Below are 17,191 nucleotides of genomic sequence, written 5' to 3' on the forward strand. Positions count from 1 at the left end.
TTCATCTGATAGTATGTCGTCTTCAGAGCAACAAGGACTCGTTACAGAACAACAAGACAATGTGACACCTGTACAATAAACCGATTTCAGTGTTGTCATGAAATATCCTCTGAAGTAACCAACAAGATTAGATCGCTTGAAATACGCTATTTCGGAACGTTTGCAGAGAGCTCCACAAAGAGCCATCTAAACTTAAGCTGAGGGGCTTAAAGGAAGACAGCTAGTGAACGTCATTCCTTCTTGAGTTAAGGAAGACAGCTAGTGCACGTCATTCCTTCTTGAGTTAAGGAAGACAGCTAGTGAACGTCATTCCTTCTTGAGTTAAGGAAGACAGCTAGTGAACGTCATTCCTTCTTGAGCTTTTTTTTTCCTCTAAATAAATAGTGAAAGCAAACCCGCGTCTCCAAGGTGATGCTTGCGTTTATGCATCAACGTTCAACGAACCACGAACCTTCAGGTTGACAACACGTGAACGCTAACCAATATGCTGAACTCAAATCAGGTTTGATATACATCTACTCTTTCCTTAACACCACGTGCGCACCAATGCACGATTTTTATAACTTGGTTCAGACAATCTAAACTTGCTTCTGAACCACTGTTTACCAAATTAATCATGTTCACACCGAGACAGTTGATGATGAAATACTTGACGATGTAGTGAAAAACACCTTAGGTGTGAAAAACAATGTTCGGCTGAAAAACGATTGATTTTGAGAGGTAAATGAATGAAATCAAAACTGGTGGCCAAACTGGTAGCATTGATAATAGTTTTACAGCAAATACTCGTTTATTAGTTAGCCAGGATGAGTTTGTTTGTTGTTGTTGAACTTGGGGCATGACAGTGAGTAGAATGAAATACACGGCAATGCTGACTCTGTGGGATCACTGACTTTTACCTTTAAAACACACGTGAGCAGAAATGGTCGTGGGGAGTTGGACCCATAAATTATACTTGTACCTTTCGTGCTGCAAACTGGCGGTGAGTGCTGCTCGTTAACTGCTTTCTTTCAGTTCAAAATTAGGGACCATTTTCTCGTTTAAAAGATGGAAATGCCTTAAACACTATAAAGAATTCATCATTTCAGTGAAAATATTTTAAAAATCCCAAGGGTGCCATGTCCCCAGCTAGTAAAGTAATAATTGTTTGTTTGTTTTTAATTTCGCGCAAAGCTACCCGAAGGATATCTGTATTAGCCGTCTCTAATTTAGCAATGTAACATTAGAGGGAAGGCAACTATTCATCACTACCCACCGCCAACGCTTGGGCTATTCTTTTATCAACGAATACTGGGATTGACCGTCACATTATAACACTTCCACGGCTGAAAGAGCGAGCATGTTTGGTGTGACGGGGATTCGAACCCGTGACCCTCAGATTACGAGTCGAGCATCCCAGTCATCTGCTCATGCCAGGTCAGTAAAGTACTGAAAAACGACAATTATGAGTGTGTGTGTGCAGGAAGTTACAGTTTGTTTGCTGTGTTCTCAATAAGTGCCTTTCTACCATATTGGGGGCTGGAATGCTGACTTCAAGAGGTAAGTTTTCAACTTACTTACCCCCAAATGGTAGGACCTTATTTTTATATTAATGAATTTGTTCTACGTTTCATCTTTACTTGGAAGTGCAGTCACATTCTCACAACTGTCTGCAGACGGTGAATGGCAATTTAGATGTGGGACGTGATGGGCTTGAGCACCCAGATCTCTCTCTTCTAATTTATATTTCTATATCTATTGCTACTCTTTTATTTCTCATGTGAGACTGGCGAATAGAGATTAACACTCATAAAAGGTGTATCCCTATCGCAATGTGGGTCCTACTTCCGCAGTCACCTCCAAAACTTGAGATACATTTTATAATCCCATATTACAGCTTGTATCCTGATATCTTTCCAATTAGTGCAGCGTTTCTTGTTGAATTTATTTTCGTTTCGGCTTGTTTTTTTAAATTATAACTAATATGGTTAGTCAGAGGTTTGGATTCGCTGTTTTTAACAAAGTCCTTCTTTGTGGGTTTGCTTATTTAACTTTATTAAAGTGTATTACTTTTCATTCCAAATGAAGCCAAATGAATAAACAAAATCATGAGGAAGGACTGCGTTAAAAACAGCAAATCCCAACCTCTGACTGATTACATTATAACCATAAATTGGTAAGTCATAAAAAAATAAGCAGCGTATTTTGTTTCATTTCAATGTGTTTTGTTTATGACTTAAAATTTATGGTTATATATATGTACAGACTAAAATACAGATAATTAAAAGAATCATTATTTGTGGTTCGACAAATACAGTGACGAAGATCAGTATATATGTGTCATGTACCATTCATACTCGATAAATAAATACTATTTTTCATACGATGGAGTATTCTTATGGAATTCTTCTTGTATAATACGTAATTGAAGATTTCTAGTTTTATTTACAGAATGTATTTCCAGCGAAGAACTTGCAAGTTTCCTATGCTATCCGCTCGTCCTACTAGCTACAACTATTCACTAAAGAAACACACAAGTATATTAATGTGCAGATACAAGTGTTTTCTTTTATTTATTTTGCTACTGTATCTTTTATAAGCTACAGCATATCGCCTCGCGCATATCAGCGGCTAAAAACGTCCTTAGATTAGAAACTACTATTTTGTTACTTCTAGAATATATATTAAGGAAGCGACGCTCATGAATAATTCCTATATGTGTTCCTCTGGGTCACGTTTTAAACGATAAATTCTGGTCACATAAGTAAGGAGAAGTTTCGGACGGGTTTTATTATTGTTGAGACGTCACCTATAAAGATTCGTGCAAAGATGTGAATGTGGAATATTTCAGATATGACAGTGTTGTCGCAAATAAGCTTCGGTACATTGATTAAAACTTGAAACAGTAATGAGAAAACTTCAACCCTAAGATATTGATCAAAACTTAAAACAGTAATAAGAAAACTTCAACCCTAAGATATTGATCAAAACTTGAAACAGTAATAAGAAAACTTCAACCCTAAGATATTGATCAAAACTTGCAACAGTAATTAGAAAACTTCAACCCTAAGATATTGATCAAAACGTGAAACAGTAATAAGAAAACTTCAACCCTAAGATATTGATCAAAACTTGCAACAGTAATTAGAAAACTTCAACCCTAAGATATTGATCAAAACGTGAAACAGTAATAAGAAAACTTCAACCCCAAGATATTGATCAAAACTTGAAACAGTAATCAGAAAACTTCAACCCCAAGATATTCATCAAAACTTGAAACAGTAATCAGAAAACTTCAACCCTAAGATATTGATCAAAACTTGAAACAGTAATTAGAAAACTTCAACCCTAAGATATTGATCAAAACGTGAAACAGTAATAAGAAAACTTCAACCCTAAGATATTGATCAAAACTTAAAACAGTAATAAGAAAACTTCAACCCTAAGATATTGATCAAAACTTAAAACAGTAATAAGAAAACTTCAACCCTAAGATATTGATCAAAACTTGAAACAGTAATAAGAAAACTTCAACCCTAAGATATTGATCAAAACTTGAAATAGTAATCAGAAAAATTAAACCCCAAGATATTGATCAAAACTTAAAACAGTAATCAGAAAAATTAAACCCCAAGATATTGATCAAAACTTAAAACAGTAATCAGAAAACTTCAACCCTAAGATATTGATCAAAACTTGAAACAGTAAGAAGAAAACTTCAACCCTAAGATATTGATCAAAACTTGCAACAGTAATTAGAAAACTTCAACCCTAAGATATTGATCAAAACGTGAAACAGTAATAAGAAAACTTCAACCCTAAGATATTGATCAAAACTTAAAACAGTAATAAGAAAACTTCAACCCTAAGATATTGATCAAAACTTAAAACAGTAATAAGAAAACTTCAACCCTAAGATATTGATCAAAACTTGAAACAGTAATCAGAAAACTTCAACCCTAAGATATTGATCAAAACTTGAAACAGTAATAAGAAAACTTCAACCCTAAGATATTGATCAAAACTTGAAATAGTAATCAGAAAAATTAAACCCCAAGATATTGATCAAAACTTGAAATAGTAATCAGAAAAAAATAAACCCTAAGATATTGATCAAAACTTGAAACAATAATCAGAAAACTTCAACCCCAAGTTATTAATCAAAACTTAAAACAGTAATAAGAAAACTTCAACCCTAAGATATTGATCAAAACTTGAAACAGTAATCAGAAAACTTCAACCCCAAGATATTGATCAAAACTTGAAACAGTAATCAGAAAACTTCAACCACAAGATATTGATCAAAACTTAAAACAGTAATAAGAAAACTTCAACCCTAAGATATTGATCAAAACTTGAAACAGTAATAAGAAAACTTCAACCCTAAGATATTGATCAAAACTTGAAACAGTAATAAGAAAACTTCAACCCTAAGATATTGATCAAAACTTGAAACAGTAATCAGAAAAATTAAACCCTAAGATATTGATCAAAACTTGAAACAGTAATCAGAAAACTTCAACCCTAAGATATTGATCAAAACTTAAAACAGTAATCAGAAAACTTCAACCCCAAGATATTGATCAAAACTTAAAACAGTAATAAGAAAACTTCAACCCTAAGATATTGATCAAAACTTGAAATAGTAATCAGAAAAATTAAACCCCAAGATATTGATCAAAACTTGAAACAGTAATCAGAAAAAAATAAACCCTAAGATATTGATCAAAACTTGAAACAATAATCAGAAAACTTCAACCCCAAGTTATTGATCAAAACTTAAAACAGTAATAAGAAAACTTCAACCCTAAGATATTGATCAAAACTTGAAACAGTAATCAGAAAACTTCAACCCCAAGATATTGATCAAAACTTGAAACAGTAATCAGAAAACTTCAACTCCAAGATATTGATCAAAACTTAAAACAGTAATAAGAAAACTTCAACCCTAAGATATTGATCTAAACTTAAAACACTAATCAGAAAACTTCAACCCTAAGATATTGATCAAAACTTGAAACAGTAATAAGAAAACTTCAACCCTAAGATATTGATCAAAACTTGAAACAGTAATCAGAAAACTTCAACCCCAAGATATTGATCAAAACTTAAAACAGTAATAAGAAAACTTCAACCCTAAGATATTGATCAAAACGTGAAACAGTAATAAGAAAACTTCAACCCTAAGATATTGATCAAAACTTAAAACAGTAATAAGAAAACTTCAACCCTAAGATATTGATCAAAACTTGAAACAGTAATCAGAAAACTTCAACCCTAAGATATTGATCAAAACTTGAAACAGTAATAAGAAAACTTCAACCCTAAGATATTGATCAAAACTTGAAATAGTAATCAGAAAAATTAAACCCCAAGATATTGATCAAAACTTGAAATAGTAATCAGAAAAAAATAAACCCTAAGATATTGATCAAAACTTGAAACAATAATCAGAAAACTTCAACCCCAAGTTATTAATCAAAACTTAAAACAGTAATAAGAAAACTTCAACCCTAAGATATTGATCAAAACTTGAAACAGTAATCAGAAAACTTCAACCCCAAGATATTGATCAAAACTTGAAACAGTAATCAGAAAACTTCAACCACAAGATATTGATCAAAACTTAAAACAGTAATAAGAAAACTTCAACCCTAAGATATTGATCAAAACTTGAAACAGTAATAAGAAAACTTCAACCCTAAGATATTGATCAAAACTTGAAACAGTAATCAGAAAAATTAAACCCTAAGATATTGATCAAAACTTGAAACAGTAATCAGAAAACTTCAACCCTAAGATATTGATCAAAACTTAAAACAGTAATCAGAAAACTTCAACCCCAAGATATTGATCAAAACTTAAAACAGTAATAAGAAAACTTCAACCCTAAGATATTGATCAAAACTTGAAACAGTAATCAGAAAACCTCAACCCTAAGATATTGATCAAAACTTAAAACAGTAATAAGAAAACTTCAACCCTAAGATATTGATCAAAACTTGAAACAGTAATCAGAAAACTTCAACCCTAAGATATTGATCAAAACTTGAAACAGTAATCAGAAACATTAAACCCTAAGATATTGATCAAAACTTAAAACAGTAATAAGAAAACTTCAACCCTAAGATATTGATCAAAACTTGAAATAGTAATCAGAAAAATTAAACCCTAAGATATTGATCAAAACTTGAAACAATAATCAGAAAACTTCAACCCCAAGTTATTGATCAAAACTTAAAACAGTAATAAGAAAACTTCAACCCTAAGATATTGATCAAAACTTGAAACAGTAATCAGAAAACTTCAACCCCAAGATATTGATCAAAACTTGAAACAGTAATCAGAAAACTTCAACTCCAAGATATTGATCAAAACTTAAAACAGTAATAAGAAAACTTCAACCCTAAGATATTGATCTAAACTTAAAACACTAATCAGAAAACTTCAACCCTAAGATATTGATCAAAACTTGAAACAGTAATAAGAAAACTTCAACCCTAAGATATTGATCAAAACTTGAAACAGTAATCAGAAAACTTCAACCCCAAGATATTGATCAAAACTTAAAACAGTAATAAGAAAACTTCAACCCTAAGATATTGATCAAAACTTAAAACAGTAATAAGAAAACTTCAACCCTAAGATATTGATCAAAACTTAAAACAGTAATAAGAAAACTTCAACCCTAAGATATTGATCAAAACTTAAAACAGTAATAAGAAAACTTCAACCCTAAGATATTGATCAAAACTTAAAACAGTAATAAGAAAACTTCAACCCTAAGATATTGATCAAAACTTGAAACAGTAATCAGAAAACTTCAACCCTAAGATATTGATCAAAACTTAAAACAGTAATAAGAAAACTTCAACCCTAAGATATTGATCAAAACTTGAAACAGTAATCAGAAAACTTCAACCCTAAGATATTGATCAAAACTTGAAACAGTAATCAGAAAAATTAAACCCTAAGATATTGATCAAAACTTAAAACAGTAATAAGAAAACTTCAACCCTAAGATATTGATCAAAACTTGAAATAGTAATCAGAAAAATTAAACCCCAAGATATTGATCAAAACTTGAAACAGTAATCAGAAAAAATAAACCCTAAGATATTGATCAAAACTTAAAACAGTAATAAGAAAACTTCAACCCTAAGACATTGATCAAAACTTGAAACAGTAATAAGAAAACTTCAACCCTAAGATATTGATCAAAACTTGAAACAGTAATCAGAAAACTTCAACTCCAGGTTATTGATCAAAACTTGCAACAGTAATTAGAAAACTTCAACCCTAAGATATTGATCAAAACGTGAAACAGTAATAAGAAAACTTCAACCCTAAGATATTGATCAAAACTTGCAACAGTAATTAGAAAACTTCAACCCTAAGATATTGATCAAAACGTGAAACAGTAATAAGAAAACTTCAACCCCAAGATATTGATCAAAACTTGAAACAGTAATCAGAAAACTTCAACCCCAAGATATTCATCAAAACTTGAAACAGTAATCAGAAAACTTCAACCCTAAGATATTGATCAAAACTTGAAACAGTAATTAGAAAACTTCAACCCTAAGATATTGATCAAAACGTGAAACAGTAATAAGAAAACTTCAACCACAAGATATTGATCAAAACTTAAAACAGTAATAAGAAAACTTCAACCCTAAGATATTGATCAAAACTTGAAACAGTAATAAGAAAACTTCAACCCTAAGATATTGATCAAAACTTGAAACAGTAATCAGAAAAATTAAACCCTAAGATATTGATCAAAACTTGAAACAGTAATCAGAAAACTTCAACCCTAAGATATTGATCAAAACTTAAAACAGTAATCAGAAAACTTCAACCCCAAGATATTGATCAAAACTTAAAACAGTAATAAGAAAACTTCAACCCTAAGATATTGATCAAAACTTGAAACAGTAATCAGAAAACCTCAACCCTAAGATATTGATCAAAACTTAAAACAGTAATAAGAAAACTTCAACCCTAAGATATTGATCAAAACTTGAAACAGTAATCAGAAAACTTCAACCCTAAGATATTGATCAAAACTTGAAACAGTAATCAGAAACATTAAACCCTAAGATATTGATCAAAACTTAAAACAGTAATAAGAAAACTTCAACCCTAAGATATTGATCAAAACTTGAAATAGTAATCAGAAAAATTAAACCCTAAGATATTGATCAAAACTTGAAACAATAATCAGAAAACTTCAACCCCAAGTTATTGATCAAAACTTAAAACAGTAATAAGAAAACTTCAACCCTAAGATATTGATCAAAACTTGAAACAGTAATCAGAAAACTTCAACCCCAAGATATTGATCAAAACTTGAAACAGTAATCAGAAAACTTCAACCCAAGATATTGATCAAAACTTAAAACAGTAATAAGAAAACTTCAACCCTAAGATATTGATCTAAACTTAAAACACTAATCAGAAAACTTCAACCCTAAGATATTGATCAAAACTTGAAACAGTAATAAGAAAACTTCAACCCTAAGATATTGATCAAAACTTGAAACAGTAATCAGAAAACTTCAACCCCAAGATATTGATCAAAACTTAAAACAGTAATAAGAAAACTTCAACCCTAAGATATTGATCAAAACTTAAAACAGTAATAAGAAAACTTCAACCCTAAGATATTGATCAAAACTTAAAACAGTAATAAGAAAACTTCAACCCTAAGATATTGATCAAAACTTAAAACAGTAATAAGAAAACTTCAACCCTAAGATATTGATCAAAACTTAAAACAGTAATAAGAAAACTTCAACCCTAAGATATTGATCAAAACTTGAAACAGTAATCAGAAAACTTCAACCCTAAGATATTGATCAAAACTTAAAACAGTAATAAGAAAACTTCAACCCTAAGATATTGATCAAAACTTGAAACAGTAATCAGAAAACTTCAACCCTAAGATATTGATCAAAACTTGAAACAGTAATCAGAAAAATTAAACCCTAAGATATTGATCAAAACTTAAAACAGTAATAAGAAAACTTCAACCCTAAGATATTGATCAAAACTTGAAATAGTAATCAGAAAAATTAAACCCCAAGATATTGATCAAAACTTGAAACAGTAATCAGAAAAAATAAACCCTAAGATATTGATCAAAACTTAAAACAGTAATAAGAAAACTTCAACCCTAAGACATTGATCAAAACTTGAAACAGTAATAAGAAAACTTCAACCCTAAGATATTGATCAAAACTTGAAACAGTAATCAGAAAACTTCAACCCCAGGTTATTGATCAAAACTTAAAACAGTAATAAGAAAACTTCAACCCTAAGATATTGATCAAAACGTGAAACAGTAATAAGAAAACTTCAACCCTAAGATATTGATCAAAACTTGAAACAGTAATCAGAAAACTTCAACCCCAAGATATTGATCAAAACTTGAAACAGTAATCAGAAAACTTCAACCCTAAGATATTGAATAAAAATTGAAGAAAATACTCAGAATAGTTAAATCTCAACACATTGATTCAAATTTGAGACAACAGTCAAAACAATTAAACCTCAGAATGTTAATTGAATCTTGAGAAATTAGCAAGAAAAATTAAACATACGTCAGGTTTTTAATTAAAATTTGAGACATTAGTCAGAAAAATTAAACCTCAGATTGTTAATTAAACTTTGAGAAATTAGTCAGAGAATTTAACCTTGGAATGTTGATTAAATCTTAAGAAATTAATCAGAAAATTTAACTTCAGGATGTTGATTAAATCTTGAGAAATTAATCAGAAAATTTAACCTCGGGATGTTGCTTAAACCTTGAGTAATTAGTCAGAACAATCAAACCTCAGGATGTTGAGTAAAACTTAAGAAATCACTCAAGATGTATTTGGCGGCCTTGGTTAAAAGGTTCTTAGTTTAGTATGTAATAAACATTTATCATATCGTGTTTTTTACTTCATACAACAGTCTGAAATTGGTGTTTAGTGCGTTATGATTTCACTGATTTAATGTTTTTAAGGTTTTTACAACAGTCTAAAAATTGGTTTTTAATAGACAATTATTTGAATAATTTCATGTTTTTATGGTTTGTAAAACAACTTCAAAGTAGTGTTTAGTGAATTATAGTTTTACTAATTTAATGTATTACAGGGTTTACATAACAGTCTGAAACCGATGTTTGGTAGTCTAGAATTTGGTGTGAAATGTATAATTCATGGTCATTTGGTTCCGTTTAAACATATAATTGAAGATGATAACATCATTTGAATGTAACTCACAACGTCCTTCATTGTTTTCTTTATTTAGTCTACTGAATTTTTTTTATATCATTGAAATGTTCATATCACAAGCTTTCGCTTTATTGTTGCTAGTTTAAACATCAGTCATCTAATTCTAAATGTAATATTAAAGTTAACACAAACAATAAAACTATATTGATTTTACAATATGAGAAAGTAATCGACATACATTCTTGTAAAACAAAATAGCGAATGTAAAAATAAAGTTTAAATTCTTTTGTGTCTCCAAAAGTATACCAACTGATGTATCCTTGAAAAGGATACAAAACTATGTTAAGTTCAATTATGAGAAACAAAGTAGCGATTACCTCTGCAAAGGTAAACAGCAAGGTATAGTGTTACTCACCATGTGTCCCCCGGAGGAATAGTGGTAAGTCTTCAGATTTACAACGCTAAAACCAGGAGTTCGATTCCCCTCGGTGAACTCAGCAGATAGCCCGATGTCGCTTTGCTATAAGAAAACACACACACCTTTAATAATACTGTTAACAATCTCAACATGATGATTTTTTGGCTGCTTTATTTAATAATACTGTTAACAATCTCAACATGATGATTTTTGGGCTGCTTTATTTAATAATACTGTTAACAATCTCAACATGATGATTTTTTGGGCTGCTTTATTTAATAATACTGTTAACAATCTCAACATGATGATTTCTTTGGGCTGGTTTATTTAATAATACTGCTAACGATCTCAACATAATTTTTTAAAGTATTTCATTCAATAATGTTGTTAACAAGTGTTTTGGGTTCACAATATAAATTATATTGATAAAGGTTTTCTATTTTAACCAGAAGTATACTACCTGATCAAAGTTTCTTGTGATATTTGTCAAATCACTCCTTTAAACGGATATTAATGTAATCTTCAATTACATTATCTGGTAGATGCGTAAATTGTTACCTCAAACACTCGCATATTTTGTTTTGTATGATTTTTCTATTACTATAATAAAGGTACAAGTCATGATATTTCAACAATTAATGACTAAAACAATTAAAAATAAAATCACTGTCCACACACTAAAAAAATGATTCGAAACTGTTCTGAAAGTCATAAAAAGAACAACCTAGGTTTCGAGTTGTCTGAGATTTATCGCTAAGATTAGATGTTAATGTTGTGGGGTGGCAACGTTTAGTTTTATAGCTAACATTAGACTTTAATCGGTATTATTTTTCTGATTTTGGGGCGACAGGTTTCAGTAGGTGGATGTTGGTTTAAAGAAAATTCCTTAAGACACACTGAAGAAATGAATCGTCTAATAGTGGACTTACACTGATACTTACCAGCCTCTCACTTTTACGTCCGCGTTAATTGTAATGATGTTGTGAAGTGAAAGTTAAGTTAAAAGTAGTTTCGTTTCATCAGCACCGACACAAGATTTGTTATTTTTCCGCTTTCTTGTTGGTGTTGGTTTTAAAAACATTAAATCTTTTTGTAGGATCAAATTACAAAAGATTTCATAACAACCTTATTGTCATCTAAACCTTCTATTTAAAGTAATACGTCTTTCGAAACACGCACAAAGTGTTATTTTTTAAGGACTTTCAGTTACTGTCATGCCTAAATTTTGCAAAATACTTGACACTGTCAGGCTTAAAATGAAATATAGGTTAGATTACCTTCACGTTGCTGTAATAGGTAAAGATCTATAGGGATTTAATCCTTTTTTCAAAATTTCTGATTGATTTGGTGATTAGTTTCTTAATATACCACTAATACCAATAATTCATTGTTGTTGTTTGTTCACTTCCAATGCTCCCCTCAATAGATCAGCGATAAGACAGACGGATTATTACGTAAGCATTTGGGTTTTGATATTCGCGGTGAATAGACAACAAATAGCTCATTGTGTAACTTTGTATTTAACAACAGTCAAAACAAAGCCTCTTACAATATTGATATTTTAAGTATGAATGGCCCTAAGACACACACAGGCTAAAAATCCAGGCTAAATATGCTTATTGATAAGGTATAGCCATCCGTAATCTTGAAGTCCTGACTATAAGGAAAAGCAACTAATTAGAAACACCCACTGCAAAAAGGATCTTGACCATCTCCTTGAATTGAATAACGAGACTGGCTGTCACTTTTATTATGCACCACAAATGAAGGTGCGAAATGTGTTCAGCAGCACCATCGGAGGGAGGGAGGATATGTGTCTCGAATCGTGGATCTTTCGTCCGTAATCCGACGCACTAACCACCAGGTTATTTTTGTGGATCTTTCATCCGCAATCCGACGCACTAACCACCAGGTTATTTATGTGGATCTTTCATCCGCAATCCGACGCACTAACCACCAGGTTATTTTTGGCTTTTCCAAGTCTGCTTGACTTCGTGTGCAGTAAGGTGTGTTTCTAGTAAAAAATGTTGTGTTCGTGGCAAAAATGTGTACTTAAGCTCTATCAAAATAGTTGTATTACATTAATTAATGTCTTAGTTTAATGAGTGAGAAAGCCTTCAGTAACAAGTTTTATTTACCTCCATATTTCATAACAAAAGTAACTGTACGTGTTTCTCTGTATTATAATACACCCTACGTTATGACACGTTCCACAAACACATTGTTACTGAAAATGTCAAATATTTCACTCGTTTAATATAACAATTTCATTTTCTGGCAAAAAACTGGAAAACTACCAAACAGTTTTACGAGTATTATGTAGAAAGTACTTTGCATTCAGCTGTTCTATTGGAGTTGTTCTAAGTCTTGAAATATTGTGTTTTATGTAAAAAGTACGTTACGTATTGGTGTTCTGTTGGAGTTGTTCTATGTCGTGAAAGATTGTGTTTTATGTAAAAAGTACGTTACGTATTGGTGTTCTGTTGGGGTTGTACTGTGTCTTGAAATATTATGTTTTATGTAAAAAGTACGTTACGTATTGGTGTTCTGTTGGGGTTGTACTGTGTCTTGAAATATTGTGTTTTATGTAAAAAGTACGTTAGGTATTGGTGTTCTGTTGGGGTTGTACTGTGTCTTGAAAGATTGTGTTTTATGTAAAAAGTACGTTACGTATTGGTGTTCTGTTGGGGTTGTACTGTGTCTTGAAATATTGTGTTTTATGTAAAAAGTACGTTACGTATTGGTGTTCTGTTGGAGTTGTTCTATGTCTTGAAAGATTGTGTTTTATGTAAAAAGTACGTTACGTATTGGTGTTCTGTTTGGGTTGTACTGTGTCTTGAAAGATTGTGTTTTATGTAAAAAGTACGTTACGTATTGGTGTTCTGTTGGGGTTGTACTGTGTCTTGAAAGGTTGTGTTTTATGTAAAAAGTAAGTTACGTATTGGTGTTCTGTTGGGATTGTACTGTGTCTTGAAAGATTGTGTTTTATGTAAAAAGTACATTACGTATTGGTGTTCTGTTGGGGTTGTACTATGTCTTGAAAGGTTGTGTTTTATGTAAAAAGTACGTTACGTATTGGCGTTCTGTTGGGGTTGTACTGTGTCTTGAAAGATTGTGTTTTATGTAAAAAGCACGTTACGTATTGGTGTTCTGTTTGGGTTGTACTGTGTCTTGAAAGGTTGTGTTTTATGTAAAAAGTACGTTACGTATTGGTGTTCTGTTGGGGTTGTACTGTGTCTTGAAAGATTGTGTTTTATGTAAAAAGTACGTTACGTATTGGTGTTCTGTTTGGGTTTTACTGTGTCTTGAAAGATTGTGTTTTATGTAAAAAGTACGTTACGTATTGGTGTTCTGTTGGGGTTGTACTATGTCTTGAAAGATTGTGTTTTATGTAAAAAGTACCTTACGTATTGGAGTTCTGTTGGGGTTGTTCCTCATTTGGTTTGGAAAATTAATCAACGTGTTCACGTATATTGATATGCTTATTGAAATGGAAAAAAGCACAAATGTTTACTGAGTGAAATATGTGTCTCCATTGCTCAAGTTATAGACGTCAAAAGGACAAAGAACGTGTTCATAGCCAATAAAATGAAACCTATCGGTGAATTTGTGAAACACCGAGGTTGGTCATGATTTCTTGGTAGATAATGTATTTCTTGTCTCTGTTACTACCGTGTCCTTTCAAACAACTGAGAAATATATTCAGACAAATTGCCTGAAATAATGGTGATCAATCAAGATAGGTTCTGCTTGAAATGAAGACATATCAAGACGTATGATAATATAAAAATCAATGATATGTTAAAGTTCATAAACGACAGACGATAAAATGGGTAAAGCTTTTTTTTTATATCGCAACCGCCGATTTTCGGTTGGATGTGACTTGCAACACAAAACGTTCCTTACTTTAATAAACATGTTCAGCCATATTGTTATTATTATTACCTAACGTTACAATCTACTCATTAGACGACCCGACTTGAAAAATCTCAAGAAGTGTAAGAAAGGTTTAATATGCAAATTTTATCAGTATGTATCTGTGTTGTTTTCTAATGATTCGGGCCCTAGATATTCAGTACTCTAGCAAAGCGGGAACACGTCTTTTGATTTTGTGATTGTTAAATGTTTCTACAAGACAACAATTTCAAAAAATTAGGAGAACAACAATAACAAAGAAACATTGTTTTGAAACAAGTAACTTGTTAGCATGTTAACCGCTTAGTTTCGTTTTGTTTTTTACAAGGATACTGAGGTTATCTGCCACCGTCCCTAACTTTGAACTACTGACCAGAGATACCATCCACGCTGACGAACTGATCATCTGTTTGTAATTATGCACAAAGCTACACAACGAGCTAACTTTATCCTGCTCACCGAAGGTATCGAAATCTGATTTCTATTGTTGTATGTTCGTGGACATTCTGCAACTGCGAAGGGGGGAAAACTCTTTGTTTTGTTTTAGAGCACACTATCTACTGTATCTATCGCATAAAATCGAATCGCAGATTTTGACGTTGTAATTCCATAGACTTATTGCTGTTTTGTTTGGAAAAACTGACTGTCACTCTTATAATGCACCAAGTTGAAATGCGAGAAATATTTTCTGGTGTCGCCAGAGCCGTTTTATCTAATGGGAAAACGAGTCCAGGGCCCACCAGGCTTTGCGAATATAATAATCTATAATAATAAAAGGGCGTGTCTGTTAGTCTGTGTGTGACCTCTATAGCTCAAAGAGAAAATAGCCTAGAAACACACATACTAAGTGGATCCTGAGGCTGTGTACCTGGGTATTATTACTTATCTATGTACGTGCGCATCTTTTTTTTGATATAAACTAGCGAAAACCGACATAGAAAAGAAGTGGTTCTTTATATTACAAATAGAAATTGCATACAGCAAGACACACAGGTATTTGTCTGCGTACGCATGTGCGCGTCTGGTGTAAACGTAACCGCCATAGCTCTCAAAGGTGGTGAGGAAGTGGCCAATAATATTCTACACATGTCCACTAAATTTAATCATAATCCGATAATATTCTACACATGCCCACTGAGTTTCATCATAATCCAATAATATTCTACACATGTCCACTAAGTTTCATCATAATCCAATAATATTCTACACATGTCCACTAAGTTTCATCATAATCCGAGTTATAGAGCAAAACTAGTGTGAAAAGCCTGTTGCCATGTGAACATGTTTTTTTTCTGGAATTTTGTGGCCTTGACTTTCCAACACCTAATCACCTCTAAATATGGTCATAGTCCAAATGTATACCAACTTTTGTCCAAATCTGCACATCCGTTTTCGAGAAACCTTGCTGAGAATCACACATAGGGTTGAAAACATAACCTCGTAACCATGGGATTGCTAAATAATTTCGCACAGTTTGAAATTACCTAACCAGCGTAAATAAATCAAACGATAAAATAATAATACTTGCAGAACTCTTCGCTATTATTTCTTCTTTACTGAACTTTATACAGTAGGGTAAGGAAGATAAAAATTAACATGTAATGATAACGCTAGGTTGCAGCACTTGTTTTGGTATTATTTCACCTTTGTACCTAAACGTTATAGCCTTAAACAAATTAAATAATTTCTCTGCTTATTGTTATAAGTACACCAAATTGAAACATATAAGCATAAACTTATGTTTTTCAGTTTCACTGGCTACACTACTTTCATGATACGATAACTTATAACAGACATTATATCTGCTTGAGTAATTGCTCTTGAAAACATAAAATACAGTTTTAGATCAATAGAAATACTGCGTATACTTATCTTATTGTAAACAAATTGCGCGTACACTTGATTAGAGCGTTTAATATATTTGTTTATTACAATAACTTATTCATCAAATTTAACTAATTTGTATAACCTTAGTCGATAGACTTGCTGGGTCGCGGAACCTTGTGGGATATTTCGGGTTTAAGGCGAAACTATTGTTAATAGCGAGGTACCCAAATTATAAAACCGTACATTATAATCTTTATAAGTAATATAGTTTGAGCACTATATTTGATTATCTTTAGTGGTTAATAGATATATGTGTTTATTTATTATATATGTAAGTAGCTTGCTTTAACCAGAAGTTAGAGATAATCCATTATGAGCGTATGTTAGCATCTCTCATCCAAACTTAACAGGCCGGATTATGGAAAATGTCCAACGGCGAACGCAGGCTATTTTGGTTTAGGATTTTTACCTGCGAACGGGTGTAAGTAGAGAATACGTCCACCTTGTTTTAACCTTGAATTTAAATATTTGATCAATAAATTAGGGTACGTAATTAGTGAGGTTATTATGAGGTTAATAAAAACAAAGGAAGGAGAACATTACTTAACTTCCTCAGTTATAAATAGTTCTTGATTCTGTAATGTGTAACATCAACTAGTCATGTGTGTATGTGTGTGTGTGGCTTGAATTTCGCGCAAAGCTACAGGAGTGCTATCTGCAGTTGTAAGGTTAGAGGGAAGACAGCTAGTCATCACCATCCACCGCCAGCTCTTGAGCTACTCTTTTATCAACGAATAGTGGGATTGACTGCCACATTATAACGCCCCCA

Source organism: Tachypleus tridentatus, chromosome 7 (assembly GCF_004210375.1).
Source record: "Tachypleus tridentatus isolate NWPU-2018 chromosome 7, ASM421037v1, whole genome shotgun sequence".
In the NCBI taxonomy this organism is placed as follows: Eukaryota; Metazoa; Arthropoda; class Merostomata; order Xiphosura; family Limulidae; genus Tachypleus; species Tachypleus tridentatus.